Source organism: Nothoprocta perdicaria, unplaced genomic scaffold (genome assembly GCF_003342845.1).
Source record: "Nothoprocta perdicaria isolate Ctin4 unplaced genomic scaffold, notPer1 scaffold_101, whole genome shotgun sequence".
In the NCBI taxonomy this organism is placed as follows: domain Eukaryota; kingdom Metazoa; phylum Chordata; class Aves; order Tinamiformes; family Tinamidae; genus Nothoprocta; species Nothoprocta perdicaria.
The window spans coordinates 2,404,113-2,419,106 of NW_020454106.1; the positions used below are offsets into that span (position 1 = coordinate 2,404,113).

The window sequence follows — 14,994 nt, forward strand, 5'->3', positions numbered from 1 at the left end:
TTCTATTTTGTTTTATTCTATTTTATTCTGTTTTGTTTTATTCTATTTTGTTTTATTCTATTTTCAATTTTTCTGTCTTTAGCAGATTGATAAACTGTTTCTTGTCCTCAGAAGCTGCCAGACAGGGCTTCATATTGGTGCTCACTGGAACTGGACGAATAATTTGCAAGGTCTTTCGTTGAAAACACCGTGCTGCGAATGAYTGGAAGTCTCTTATTAGATGAGAACTTCAGGTGATGCCGCTGCCTGTTTCCGTGTTTGCAGGAAGGGTTAAGGGCTGGGAGCTGCAGGCTGCTGTTTGCAGTGACATTTAGTCCGTCACCCGCGTGCGTTGCTGTCATGCAGCTGCAACAACAGCGTGAAAACCATCCGTGGGTCAGCGGAATCCTTTGGAAAAACTCTGGGCTCCGCTGGTGAGGTYGTCGTGGTGGCTCCGCCATGGAGACTTCTCCAGTGGGTCAAACGTCATGTCCAGCAAAATGGTCCAGGTCACAGAATCCCGGAATCCCAGGATGGCTGAGGTTGGAAGGGACCCCCAGGGCTCCCCCAGCGCAGCCCCTGCTCCAGCCCCTTGTCCTGCCACTGCCCCTTGGCCTGCCACTGGCCACCACCGAGGAACCTGCCCTTGTGGTGGCCACCACCACCAGGTCTCCTGCCTGGGGTGACCTCTCAGCCTGCATGCATGGACTCCAGCAGATCCGTCCACCYGCTCCGCCAGGGACCATCGCTTTCCAGTAAACCATGAAGTTCCTGTCCAAATTGGCTCGTTCTCCTCACGTGGAAAAGGTTCTGGAGCTGGGAGRCATTCCTAGGCTCGAATTCGCTCCATGCACACACATTCCCGTTGCAAAACCTCGGGCCTACATGGAAGAACGCGCTTAGTAGACGTCTCTTACTGATGTCAGTTTGTTGTTATCCACAAAATTAAACAAATTCTTAGTTCTTGACCTCTGCTCTCATAAGAGAGGTCTCTATCTCCCGAATCTTAGCTTAATTCTCACATAATTAATGCAACATCCCCTTGCGCCCGGGGCAAATGTTCTTTATTTCAGCAGTTTGACTAACGCTCCTCTTGGCTGCGTGTGCGAGGAGAGCTAACGAGTTGCAGGCGCTCGTGTTGGATCCACCACTTAGAGCATCTGCAGAGCTGCGAAGCCACGTGGCCCTGTCCCATATGTCCCCTGGGTCCGAGGTTTCTCCCCCTTTTCTTGGGAATGACATTTGTGCGTATCCTTTTCCACATCGAAGCATAAAGAAGTGAAGCCAGGCGACCTTGTTGAGATGCTCAAAGCGATTGCGCTTATCTTGCTGCTGTTCTTCTGGCCTAATAACAAYGTTATCTCGAAATCTGTTAGTTCCTATGCTGGGAATAAAAGTACTCCCTTCTCCGGTAACATCCATAGGGAGGCAGCTCGTGAGCCCAGAGCTGGTGCTTGCATCCCCAGCCTCATTTTTAGGAGTTAATAATTGTGCACGTTCCCCTTACATGGGGAGACGCCGTTGGGCACTTGTGGATTTGCGCTAGGGAGTTGATAGTTGGTGGCGGGAATCACGTTTCTGCGTGGAAATAAATACAGATATTTTCCTTTAATTTGCTCGCTTCATGCAATGGGTACATTTTGTGCATCGCCAAACTCTCTGTCTCTTGGTTCTTTTGTTTGCTGCAAGCAGATATTTTTAAGTATATTTATGCTTAGCAGCACTTGCTTGGTTTCAAAATACTTATTTCTAAAAGAGCTGTCTTGAAGGCAAAGTAAGTTTAGTTGTTGGGACAGTCTTTGATCTCGGTTTGGCTCTTGACATTTSTGTCCTTCGTGTTGGGGTTCTTCTGAGGCCCGTAAAATAAAACTCCAGAGCGAAAAGCGCTTGGAAAATGGGATCTGGAGTGGGAATGCTCATGCGGGTGGCYGGAGCATCACCTGCCTGTGAGGACTTCTGGCCTGTGGGGAATATTTGGGTTGTTTCAAGTGGAGGATCAAGGTAGGGAAGAGCAAGGAGCTAATGTTGGTGGGACGTGTGTTATGGAGCGATGTGGAAGCAACGTGTTGGGGATGTCCAAGTGGTTCTGCAGAACCGCATGGGAGAAGAGCGTATCCACATACGCTCCTGGCCAGGAGTGAGCTAAAATAACCCAAATGTGAAGCAGAAACGGGTCATTTCGGCTAGAAATGCCAACCCTGGGCAGCCTGACCCAGACCMGCTGAAACCTCTGCACCAGCAAGTCCGGTCGAGCCGACTCGCTTCCAGTTGAGTATCTTGGAAAATTACCCTCATTTTAAGAAACGATCCCCTTGGAAAGCGAAGTTTAGGAAGCCCCCGGCACTTTTAGGAAGATAAGCGGAATAGCAGGGGTGTGTAACTCATCATCTTCATCTTCCTCCCATCGCACCCAGCCCTGCTCCCGGCTGGGTGGGAGCGGCACCTTCCAGAGGGCTAATTTGTCTCCTGGGCCTCAGGCTTCGAGCAGTTATTTATGTTCAGGGGAGAGAAGGAGCTGGCAAGACGTGGGTGGTGGTGGAGGAGGGAGAATTGAGGCCRTTAGGAGCGGTGGATTCGCCACAGCGGGGCTGGCTGCTCCACAGAAACCCAGTCCATCGTGTAAATCTGGTTGTCACTTTGTCACGCGTGGGCCACTTAGGTCGTGGAAGACACGACCCATTTCCCCCAGCTGAATTCATCCTTCCAGTGGTTGATCTTCCCACTTGGCTCTTCCGTTGATGCCTTGACACCCCATGTGAGATGGTACTTCTCTGTTCTCTCTTCTGGCAACCCCTTTATAAGAGGGCTATTTCTACCTGTTTCCATGCAAGGAAGCCCTGGGGGTGGTTACTTGGTGGGTCTCAGCGCTCAACCATCCGGTTGACCGCGTCAAGCACGAAGCGTCACCTTCCCGTGGTCTCCAGCTCCTCAGAAGCCACCAGCAGCTTCATTAAAATCTCAAACACACAGATCCTTTCCACGTTAGTCCTAGTTTAAAACATGAGCCTGGCCTCGGCTTCTCCCTTGACGTCAGTAGGATCTGCCTGTAGACAAGCGTGGTGGAACCATCAAGTCCTTCCTTGCGGGCTCTGGTCCACGCTGTGGGTTTCCTGGCTGCCCATGAACACGACGTTTTCTCCACGCATCTGCAATATCTTCTTACCAGCAGCTTCTCCAGGTCTGCGTGCAAATTATAAAGCTGCAAAGCAAAGTTTTGTTTAAGACTTGGTGCATAATATAGACGATCGGAAAAACAATCGCTATTGGCATGAAATAGTTAGGGGCAAGAAGGGAAAACCCTCTAAAATGCTTATAGATGGCTCTGGAAAAAGCAAATAAGCCATGGTAACTTGCTGGGAGGTAACCATGGAGATTTGATATATAAAACTCCTCGCCAAACAGGGTGTTTTAGAATCGTGTCTCTGCTAGYGCAGTACCTGAGGATCGTCACGGCACAGGGCAGCCTTTGGCGCTGCCCGTTCGGATTGTGTGCGCTTAAAAAACAAAYGGGAAGAGAAAGGAGCCCCCGAATCCCGTGGGGAACCTCGTGAGCAAAGCACGGGGACCGCTGGGTGCCTCGGGGTGCTGCCTCCCCATCCCTTCTCCCAAATAATCCAGGTTTCTCCTGCGCACATGGGGCCTCTTGGAGGGCCTGCCAGCCGGCTCCCACCCTTGGCCCCTACCTCAGCAGCCATGTAGGACCACCTCAATGCCTTCAAATCCTTGAGCTTTTCGTTAAAAACTCGGTGTCTTTTTGCCCACGACATACTGAAATATTTTAAAAAGATAAGTGTATGTTTTTAAGCAGCTTAAATAGTTATATCTTAGTGGGCAGCGTCTGGAGGGACACGGCAGTGATGAATGTTGGGCTGCGCGTTCATTAGAGCCCTCCAAATTAGCTCTTTACTCCTGCGTTTGCTTTCCAGAGTGGTAAGAGGCAGCATCTATTTTAACATTTTGCCTATACGGAATTATGATGCTCCATAATATATGGAATGATAATTCCGGTATAATTGTTTTCCTAGGATGAATGTGTGTTGCGTTATTGAATTGCTGGCTGGAGAGCCAGGGAAACACAGGACTTTAATGTTCCTATTGCGCCTGTTTACACGAGTTATCTGCCTTGCAGGAAGGTCTCAGCTGTAACCGAATCCCAGAATCCCAGAATCCCAGGRTGGCTGAGGTTGGAAGGGACCCSCAGGGCTCCCCCAGCGCAGCCCCTGCTCCAGCAGGGACACCCAGAGCACGGGGCACCCGGGCGCATCCCGGCGCGCTGGCAGATCTGCAGAGCAGGAGCCTCCGCAGCCTCCCTGGGCAGCCTGGGCCAGGGCTCGGGCACCCTCCCACCAAACAAGTTCTTCCTCACGGCCACATGGAGCTGCCTGCGCTGCAACCTGCACCCACTGCCCCTTGGCCTGCCCCTGGCCACCACCCACCAGAGCTTGCACCTTCCTCCCTCCATCCTCCCCTCGGCTCCTTAGACACACTCACCAGCTCCCCTCTCACCCTCCTCTTCTCCAGGCTCAGCAGGCCCCGCTCGCTCGGGCTCTCCTCACACGAGAGCTGCTCCAGGCCCTTCCTCAGCCCTGGTGCTCTGCGCTGGCCCCTCTCCAGCAGCTCCACGGCCCCCTTGTCCTGGGGAGCCCAGAGCTGCCCCCAACGCTCCAGCTTTGGCCTCCGCAGAGCTGAGCAGAGGGGCAGGATCCCCTCCCTGCCCTGCTGCCAACGGCCTCCGGATGCAGCCAGGAGCCCACTGGCCTCCTTGGCCACGAGGGCCCTGCTGCCCCACGGGTGACTTGGTGTCCCCAGGACTCCCATTCCCTCTCCATGGAGCTGCTCTCCAGCAGCTGTAACGGTGGTGGTGACAGGGACAGAGGCAACTGCAGCTTTTCAGGGCTTGAAGGACCAGTCATCTCCAAACGTTGCCTTCRTTTCTTGTCTTCCCCTTCATCATCCCACTGTATTTAATCATTAAGACCTGATGCTTAGAAGTGTCAGAGAAGATGCTAAAATTATTTCCTTGGTTCTCCTTTTTAAAGAAAGCTACTGAGTCAGCTCCTCTGCAGCYTCCAAATTGCTTTTGGATGCCACGAGCTCCACCACAGCGTGGCTTCAATAGAGACGATGGGGGGCAGCCCTGCAGCTGTGGGACTGATGATGGTGATGGTTTTATTGGAAACACGCTTGTTTCTTGCTCCGTGTCTTCAGCCCAGCCTTGCTCTGGACCCAAATCCATTGAAATCGAGGGAATTGGGATCTCGTAACGCCCAAACCCAACAACTCACAAGCATTGTCTGCTTGACGCTGAAGATGCTGGAGCAGCTTTAATGCACATATCAAACACTGCTTAAAATGTAAGYGTGTGATGATCGAGAGCCAGAAGTGCAGACTTTGGAATAAATAGTCAAGCTGTCGCTGTTGGACCCCGGCATGTCTTCAACTCGTTAACTAACGCAGGGTGCGACCCCTCTGTCTGTGCTTGGTGTGTGATACAGTCACATAAACCGTTTTGTCAGTAGGGATTGTAAATGAAGTTTTGCAGTTTTGCAGCTCAGAGCAGCACGTGGGGAGAGAAGGAGGGAGGAAATGAGAGTCACTCCGAGGCCCCTGAGATCAAGACCGTTCTTTGCAGCCCACATCAGATGAGTGATTTTTTTGAGGATTATTTTTTCCCTTTGATGCATGGTAGCACTTTTGGCCTGCACCTTCCTTCAGGACATGGAATCAACATTTGCACAGCTCTTTGTACCAGTTATTCTATTTTTTGGTGATATCTCTGCTACATTTACCTAAAGGTAACTCTGAAGTGTAGCCCTTTGGTAATTCCAGCCTTTCCCAAGGGCTGCCAGCAAGGAACGGAGCAGCTCCAGCCCCTGCCATCAGAGTGACACAACAGTTTGCAAATGACAGTAGGTAGCTCCTAAGATAGCTTAAGGTGTACATCTTAAGATCTTAAGATTTAGTCTTTGGAGGCAAGGTCCTGAGCATGGTAGCTGGGGACATCATCATTTATATGGAATTCCTCTTGGAACCGAATGAGTCCTGATGAGAGAAGCTGAATGTTCTCCTGAGAGCATGGATGTTCTTGCAGAAATTGGGATATTCGCYGAGTTCAGGTTCAGCTGTTGCATAAAGAATAGGTTGCTCCAACCTGTACGAGGAAGCTACTCAAAACTACCATGAGGGGTGCAGCAAAGGTGCTTCATGACTCCAGGAGTTGTCTTCTCCTGGGCCACCCAGAAAGAGATGGGGCTTCTGAACCCAGCAACACTCCGGGCTTTCCATCCCGAGCAGCCCTGACCTCAAGTCAACGAAAATTTATCCAGGCTGATGCCGTGGGCTCCACAACACGTTTCTGCTCCCTGCAAAAGGCGCGTTGGGTGCTGGGTCTGCAGCGGTGGCAGCAGCTCCAGGTGTAGCTCCCACAGCAGTGGTGCCATTTCTTACTGATTGCCTAAGCTGAGAAAACCCATCCATTTATTTTCCGGGTCTCTTTCAAAAGCCATTTTACACTTTCTGCTTTTCATTTAAGCCCTGCAGTTCCAGCAAGGACAAGGAAGATCCCCAGAAGACCCGGAGCACATTCGGAAGCCTTAGAAATACAGAAAGTTGTTCATCAAACTTCCTTGCAAGTAGATAAGGCAGCTTGTTTTTCTGGAACAAAGCTACATACATCTTTTTTAAAATATGGTGTGGAGGACCTTTGCTGCTGTCTATTGTCCCAAGAAGACCTAGGGATATCTGCTTCGTGGACCTGCCTTCCTCTGTGGTTGGGTTCAGGTCATGCAGCAGAGCCCTACTGCTTGACATGCCCAGTTATGGCTTTGCAATGTCCTGTCTGCTCTTCTGTCCTGTAGGACTAATTAGAACAATATTAATGGATCCAGTGAAGGATTTGTCCACCCAGTAACCTGCTTCCAGAAGGATGGAAGCTCTGTATGGACACGCGTGATACTTCACCTCTCCAACCTCTTCCTGTGGAACATCTCCAGAACTTCCTCACGTGGACACGACTTCTGCTAGCACCCGTCAATGTGTTCCTGCTCCGTGCCACACCTGGAGCACGTGCACGTTTACCACGTGCAGCCTCCTGTGCCACTTCCCGCTTGCTCTTGTGCTGGCAGATACGGGGACAGCCAACATCTGACCCCGCTTCCTGAGCCGCCAGTGGCTTTCAGAGTTGCTCTGTCCCTCCTCGGTCACGTCTCATCCGGATGGAAAAGTATCTCTGCCCCTAGGTGCAATTCAYGCTCGGAATAGGGACACGCAGCTGCTTTGCTGGAGGATCTGGCCCTTGTGCCCGGCGCTATTTGGGGCTCTCGGTGTCAGGGGGCGGCAGCGGCTTCCGCTCATCCCGGCAGCAGCGGGGCCGGAGTCTCCCGGGATTTCAGCGCAGGCCCGTGGCGAGCAATGGGCTAGCTGGGTTTTACCACTTGTCACCTGGCCAATTATTAATCCGTTCGGTGCATTCCGGGTTATGTAACGTAATTCCAGTTACCGGAGAGCTGGCGCGAAGGTCAGTGATTGCCGGAGCTGCAGCCCGACGCGGGCGCTCCGTGCGGGAATGCTCCGGCCCTCCTGAGAAACGCCTGCCGTGCACGGGGCTTAGTCCCTTCCCGTGGCCCTGGGATTGTGTCACCACATCCCTCCTCCTCCCGGATGGATGAGCGGTTTCCAATGGGTCTGCTCCTCCTGCTCACCCGTGGCAAGTATTGCCCAGTCTCAGGTTGCCTGCAATTTTCTGTAGCCTCTAGAGCTGACACTTGCTCAAAACGTTGGTGAATGGACCAGAGGGCTTCTCGTCCAGCTCCTTYGGACCCCCTGGGATGCAGGTTTAGATCTCCTGACTTAAAAGTGACCTCCGTTAGCCGTTGTTCCCCCTCTGCCTGAATTCCTGCTTGGAATAGGCGACGTTTCCAGGCCGCCCTGTGATGAGCTGTGGCACCCGGTGTCCCTCTGCGTGGGTACAGGGAATATTTATTGCACTGCTCTGCCCTGCCCGTAGCGTTTTTGGGATGAGCTGCCTTTAGGTCGGGCTCTGCTTTTGCACCAGGGAAGTGGTTACCTCAATCCGTCTCTCCCGATGCTGGGAGGATGGAGGCAGGAGGTGGCCAAGCTCTKGTGGGTGGTGGCCAGGGGCAGGCCAAGGGGCAGTGGGTGCAGGYTGCAGCGCAGGCAGCTCCATGTGGCCGTGAGGAAGAACTTGTTTGGTGGGAGGGTGCCCGAGCCCTGGCCCAGGCTGCCCAGGGAGGCTGCGGAGGCTCCTGCTCTGCAGATCTGCCAGCGCGCCGGGATGCGCCCGGGTGCCCCGTGCTCTGGGTGTCCCTGCTGGATCCCTGGGGGTCCCTKCCAACTCAACCATCCTGGGATCCTGTGAAGATGACGGAGAAAGTCAGGGCAAGAGGAGGGACTCGAGACCCCCCTCCATCCAGCCTTGGCTTCGTGCTTGGCAGCAGCCGCCTCTGGCTGCCTTTGCGGGGCYGGCAGCGCCGTAATTAGCACCGTGTCTAACGAGCTCGCGGGGCTCCGCGGCCTGGGAGCACGCAGGGCGGTTCTGCTCGGCGTGAGGGTTTTATCTCCCGAGCTGATCCGCGGCRCCGGCGGCGCGGGGTTTTTCCACGGGCGCTCCTCGGGTTCGGGAGCGGCAGGGAGGGTGGGAGAGGGAAAAACGCCTCTCGGGAGCGTTGCACTCGCCCCTGCGTTCCCCCAGTGCCGCCTCCATGCGATTCTCCCGCCTGCAAAACGAGACCTTGTGAAACTCAGGGCCGTGGTGAGGCCACGAAGCTGCTCCCGCCGCCGGTTTGACCTGAGCTCTGCTGTTTTTTTCACTGATGCYGAAAATCGCAGCTTGTAACACCGAATTATTAGGGGAATAAAGCAAACAAACTCTCTTTTCCTCCGCAGGAGGCAGAAGTTGCTGCTGGTTGCTGCTCAGGAGAGCTGGAGTGAAGGCTGCCCCTGCACCATGGGTGCCTGKGTGTGCTGAAGCTGGGGGATCCGCTTGTGTCACCGTTCAATTAGCTCCAGCGAGTCCAGTTTTCTCCCATGAGCCATCCTTCACCTCTGGAAGGCAGAGGTAAGTCTTCAAGCCTTTGTTTTATTTTCTTTCCTCTGGCAAAAAGCGTTTCAGCCTGTCACCGAGGTGGCTCTTGCTGAAGCACCTCTTCACGTGGGGTTGATTATGGGGAACGCTGAAAGCAACAGTCCGCCTTTCCGCCTGTCCTTGGCGCCGTTTTGGGTTGTTTTCCATATGTGAGATGCGTGCGTGGTCCGCACGGCGTTGGTGGCTCTGGGAATCGCTTTCCAAGCTCATAAATCGGGAATTATTGCCTGAATTCAGCCGGTTTATCTCCGTGTGCCGTGTGGAAGTGAGCAGCTGATTGCAGCTGCGGCCGAGTGGCTCGTGGAGGTTCGGTCCTAAGGACAACCACGTGTGTTGGGTGAGTCGGGGCTGCTTTATAGGCTCCTTTGCAGCCTTCCAAACAGGCAAACTGAGTCCACAACTAGGGATTKAAAAAAACACCAAGGTGGGAAATGGAAATGTTTAATGGGAAGGATTAAGTGCAACTCCCGAAGCGAGAAGGTGCTCTCAGCACCCCATATTCCTTACTACTGGTGCGTGTAATGACTCGAACACCTCTGTGCTTTGCCCGCAGGCAACGATAGCTGCAAGGAAGATGGTTATAAAGGAGCAGGAGCTGGGGAAGACGGGAGTGGTTTAGAAAGGGACAAAATTTGACGTGGAGGAGAATGAGCAGGTCCTCCTGAGCCTGGGCTGCTCTTCCCAGGCGGCCAAAGGCCATGGGAGCCTCCCCGTGTGCTTTGGCAGGGCGCTTTGCTCCGTGCCTCAGTTTCCTCCATCTGGACACGGGCCATAGGATGGATTAAAACTCTGTAGCCGGTATTTCTGAGTGTCAATCCTGACTGCCCGCCGGGCTGGGGCTGTCCATGGGCTCAACTTCCCGTGGGGATATTTATTGCTAAGCTGTAAGAGCCCCAATAGAGGCACCAAGGCGCTGCTCGGGGTTAATCATTAAGCTGCGCTGGCAGATTTGTCCCGTAAATAAACAGTGAAATTCAGGGGTTTTGCCACAAAACGGTCACTTTTCCCTCTGTACGTGGCAGCCACCTTCTCACTGGAGGCGGGTGAGTCGTGTCACCAAGAAACACCYCCCCAGCTCCCATTCCTCTACAGTTTCACTCTTTCCTTTCCCCTTCTCCATCCTGTATCCCACCAGGAGCAGGTTTTGAGATGGGATAACCCAAAACCTCCTGCTCGCAGGGCCCGGGCTCCTCCCTGCCCTTGCCCTTGGGGCCACCGACAGAGTCACCACAGGTTGGGTCGGAGCGCGTCCCCAGCCGTGCCCAGGTGGCAACTGAAGCTCCAGCCCTTGCACGTGGCTTTTTCTTTCCGCATGGACACCAAGAGCATCGCTGGTGGTGGCAACATCTTCCCCAGGCTGCTCCCATCACCAGGCAGCTTCCCAGGTGTCGCCGGGCCGAGGAAAGGGTTAAAATCCTCCCTGTGAAGCCGAGTTCTTTGCAGAGAGGGAGATAAAGCAAGAGCAAGCAGCCTGAGATTACATTTAAGGCGAGCTGCCTCCTCGGCAGCTCTGGTTTTCCCCCTAATTTAGAGGCCTCGCAGAACAGCCCTGCCTGCACCCAGGGTGCTGCCTCCCACGCCGCCCTTTTCTCCCTTATGAAACCTCCTTCTTTCCTCCAGCAAACGGGCGGTTTGGCTTCGTGTTAGGGCAGCGCGTTGGGATCGGGCTGCCCTCGCCCTCACCCGCCACGGGAGCAGTTTGAGTTTCACATTGGAGAACTTTTCCCTTTAAAAAACCCACCCTTTAGTGCTGAGATTTTCACAGGAACTTCCCGTAGTTGGGMACTCAAATCACCTGCTTCGTTGGTGCAGAAAATACTCGGGTGCAGGAGCCGCTGGGGCTCCTGGTGGTGCCACCGCTGCCCTCGAGGGACCCTGTGTCTCCCGAGTGGAAACCCAGCGAGTTCCTGGGATCGCTGCCCCTTTTCCTCTTGTGCCTGATGCGGTATGAGCCTTTCTGGTGGGTGGGAGGTTATAAATTGATGCCCGCTCGCGTTTTGTCTCTTCCTTCAGCTGTTTTGGTAGGTCCTGCTGTGCTCCTGCTCAGAGAAGAGGTTTCCATCAGCACCCCCTTGGCCCAGGCGGAGCAGAGGTCCCTTCATTCGGGATAGAGGCATTTAAGGAGAGAGGCATTTACCTTTATGATGGTTTTCGTAACCAGCACGAGGCCATGGATCCTACGTGGGGCTTTGTCTTGGTGGCCACGGCTTGGTGCGTGCGGCCCCGGCACTGCTGGCATCGTCCCAGCCGTCCCCTCCGGAGCGATTTCATTCCTTTGGGTCTCTCTTGGGGAGAGGGAAGGAAAAAGGCTTTAAACCCCTAGGAAGGAGGGCTCGTGCTGTGACTGGTGGCAGTTTTTGCCCCCCTGGGTTACCACTTAAACCCATGTTTAACGGGGAGCCGTGTCCCTAGTGCTGAGCGCTTAGGTCCGTTTCTGATCGGCTTCCGAGCCTGGACATGGAGCTACCTGCGGGCTGCCAAAAAGTGAGATGGCTTTTCCTGCTGTTCCTGCATGTCTATGGAATTCCCGGCTCTTCGTGCCCGGCATTTGCCGGGATGTCCGGGAGCCTCGGATGCGGCGCTGGGGGGAGCAGCGGCGATTTGGAGCGCTCGCCGGCCGCCTTACCCCGCCGCTGGATTCGGGATGATTATCCACTCTGGAGCCAGCCGGGCGAGCCGGAGCGGCGGAGGCAGCGAGGGCGCCGCTTTCCAGGAACCAGGAATACCGGTGGATAACCCGACCCAGCGCTGCTGCCAGCGCCTCGYGGGCCTGCAGCGCCTGCTCCCTTCCCTGCGCTTCCTGTTGGGAATTTGGTAGGTTGGGAATTTGGAAGGTCCCAGAGCGCCAAACTGCTGCCTTTTCCCATTGCCTTTCGTGGGGACCAGAGGCAGGATTTGGGAGAATTCCYGGTTCCTGATGCAGCCAAAGCCACRCGCTTGTTTAAAGGAGCCCTCCCAAATCCCAATCCCTGGCGGGCAGGATATTCCGAGACTGTTGGAGACATGAAAATTCCGTTCCCAAACGGAAGGCAAACGGCTCCGTYGCCCACTGCGGTTCCCACCCGAGCGCCGCCTGTTTTCCTCGCAGAAGCTCCAGGAACTGAGACTTTATCCAGGGGGAAATTCCCTGCCTGCTCCTAAAGCCAAGGGTGAGGAGCCAGGCGAACTCATTAGCAAATTGTAGTAACGAAGAGGGCTCCTTCAATCACCCTGCCCTTGCCTTCTGCAGCCCGACTCTCCTCCCTCTCTCCAGTCACCCGAATCCCTAAAAGCGGAGGCCCCGCATCCCTAAAAGCGGAGGCCCCGGCACATGCCAGGACGAGCCTCTGCAGATACAGCTGCAGATTGCTTTAAATATAACAGGGCAGTGTTATTAAAGCCCTGCTGTTAATGCTGGCGGAGTTGGCAAACTCTCTCATCCGTCGCCTGTTGCTCCTGAGTGTGAAATCCGCTTGTTTGGACGTCGGAAAAGCTGCCCCATGAACAGACGGCTCCCTCCATGGGAAGACCCCATAACTTTGGGGCTCTTCCAGTGCAGACAGGCAGCCAAGTCACCCCCGAACCCTCCACATACCATTTACCCATCGACTGGCAACACCACATCCATACACGGAAGGAAATAATTTCAGTAAATACCAAAATCTTATTAAAATGTGTAATTAACTCCTCAGCAGACTCCGAAATATTTCCTGCCAGCCGACAGAGCGTCCGCCTGAACATCCGAGCCCGATTGCACCGAAGAGGAGACAGTTTGAGGATAACTTTGCAGGAAGGATCCTGCCAAATARGCAGCGCGAGGGCAGCCCGGGCACTGCCCTGCATTTCGCCGGCTAATTGCAGCTCTCTCCTGCTATTAATATCCGTGATTTAATAGTGTCATTTTGGATGATTTCTGCATTGCGCCGCTGCCGAGGCTCTCCCAGGCCTGGCTGCTTTAATTGCTTTCCCCTCCYGGGCTGCTCCTGCCCGGGAAGTTTGGGCTTTGCATCCATTCCTGTGCCACGAGATTCCCGTTTTTATTCCCATCCACGTGCATTAGTTGCTGATATGCCCACTCTATCCAGGACGTGAGACTGTAGGGACCTAGTGCCTAGAAAATAGGACCTAGGGCCTATTTTCCTGCTTTCCGGATTTCCTCCTCGGAGCGTTTGCTCGATGCCTGGGAGGACGCCGGCCGTTCCCGCGCCTTCCCGACTGGCATTCCGAAGCCGGATGCTGCCGCGTGCCGTCGTGCAAGGAGTCGCACACGATCCGGAGCTCAGGTTGCAGTCATTTAGGGTCAGAAATTGGCCGCGCTATTGATTCAGTCTTCAATGCTGGGCTCAGAGGCCCTTCCTAGGCTTTGTCCCTCCAAGCCCATATTCCTTTCCCACTATCGGAAGAGCAGCTTTACGCGGATCAGAGTACAGCATTTCTGCTCTGGCCGTGCTCTCCCAGGCCAAAGTGCCTTGCACGTGAGTATCCAGTTATGCAAGATCCTCCTTTATTTCCTCCTGCAGCCCTGCTGCCCCGGGAGCTCCTGCACCTCCATCCCAGGCAGCACTTGGACTTGTCCTCCTGTCCATGCCTTGGCCATGGGCACGAGTCAGAGGACGACTTGGTTGCGTTTCACCCGTCGCCACCTCGTGTCCCCAGCGTGGATTAGTTAGCCCATGGTCTTCATTAACGATTAGAGATTTACCTACATGGAGTGTGACTGGCACTCCTAGTTTTGAAAGAATTTCCAAAGAATTGCCTTTTTTTAGGGGGTTTATGCTCTATAAAGCAGCCGAGTGGACCCTTGAAGCCAAACTGCTTTGCACTTGGCAGACTCTAGCTTTCATCCAACCCATCAGTTGGAAAAATGCCCCGAGCCGGGCGACTTCTGGCTGCTCTTGCTTGTCACGGGTGGTTCTTCCCCTACAACACACGCAGCTCCTCTCTCCATGCCGTGTTTTCCTTTGGGATTTGGTTGCTTGGAGCACCCCCTGGACCTAACCCTGCCGTCCAGCCCACGGGCTACAGATAAGCCTGAATTGCCACAATTAAAGCCCAGACTTAATAAGCATGGAAAGGAAGGTTTCCTATATCCTTTCTCCAAGGTTCAGGGCACAAAATACTATTACTACCATTATTATTTTTAGTCACCGCTGCTCTACAGCAGCATTGATGTTCCATTGCTCCATAGGGAAYGTGCATCCATCCTGGATCATCCTCCCCGCGGCGCATGGTGACAACCAGGCAGGTGCTTCCCTAGCGAGACCTGTGCTGGGCAAATCTATCCAGGCAAGGGCAGAAGGCCAAAATCACCCGTGTTTTTCTCACGTCAGACTGTGCAGTTCCTCCTCTTCCTCCTCCCGGGGTTCTGCTCTAGCGCCGGGGTGATCCAAGCAGGGAAGGCCGCACGTCGGCTCCGGCGGGACACGGCGGCTTCGTCCCCACGGAGCAGCCAGCGTCTTCCCAAGCGAATCCCGAAACTGGGTTTAAAAACCCGCGCGAGGCTGAAGTTGGGAAAYGAGAGGGAATGGAGCCCAGGGGGTCCTGTGTTGTCCGTGCGCCCGGCCGGGCTGGCAAGGCCGGAGCGGCACCGCGGGCACCGGCGCCGTGGCCGCCCGGGCACGGCGGGCTGGAGAGCAGCGGGCGCTGCCGGGGCACCAAGCACGTTGGGACTGGACACAGCGTTCCCGTTGGGGAGGGATTCCTCCTTCCTTCCCTCCCTCCCTCCCTTCCTTCTGTCCATCTGTCCGTCCGTCCGTTGCTCGGGTGGCACCGCTGGCCTTTCTCACTCTGGCCACGTTAACAACACACGCGGGTTGAGGAGGAGGAGGAGGAGGAGGAGGAGGATGGGGGAGGATGCTGAGGGTGCCGCCCTGGTGCCCGCACGGCTGCGGAGTGGAGCCCGGCCCGTGCCCGCCTGGTGAGGCTGGCTTGTG

At 54.7% G+C, this 14,994-nt stretch overlaps 1 protein-coding gene across 1 annotated transcript in view; it reads left to right on the forward strand.

Moving 5' to 3' along the window:
• NCOA1 (nuclear receptor coactivator 1) overlaps positions 1-14,994 on the forward strand; it is a 92,091-nt gene that overhangs the window by 20,228 nt on the left and 56,869 nt on the right. Inside the window, exon 2 of the mRNA XM_026041030.1 lies at positions 8,884-9,055. The gene's annotated coding sequence lies outside the window, so the exon portion shown is untranslated. The remainder of the gene's footprint in view (positions 1-8,883; positions 9,056-14,994) is intronic.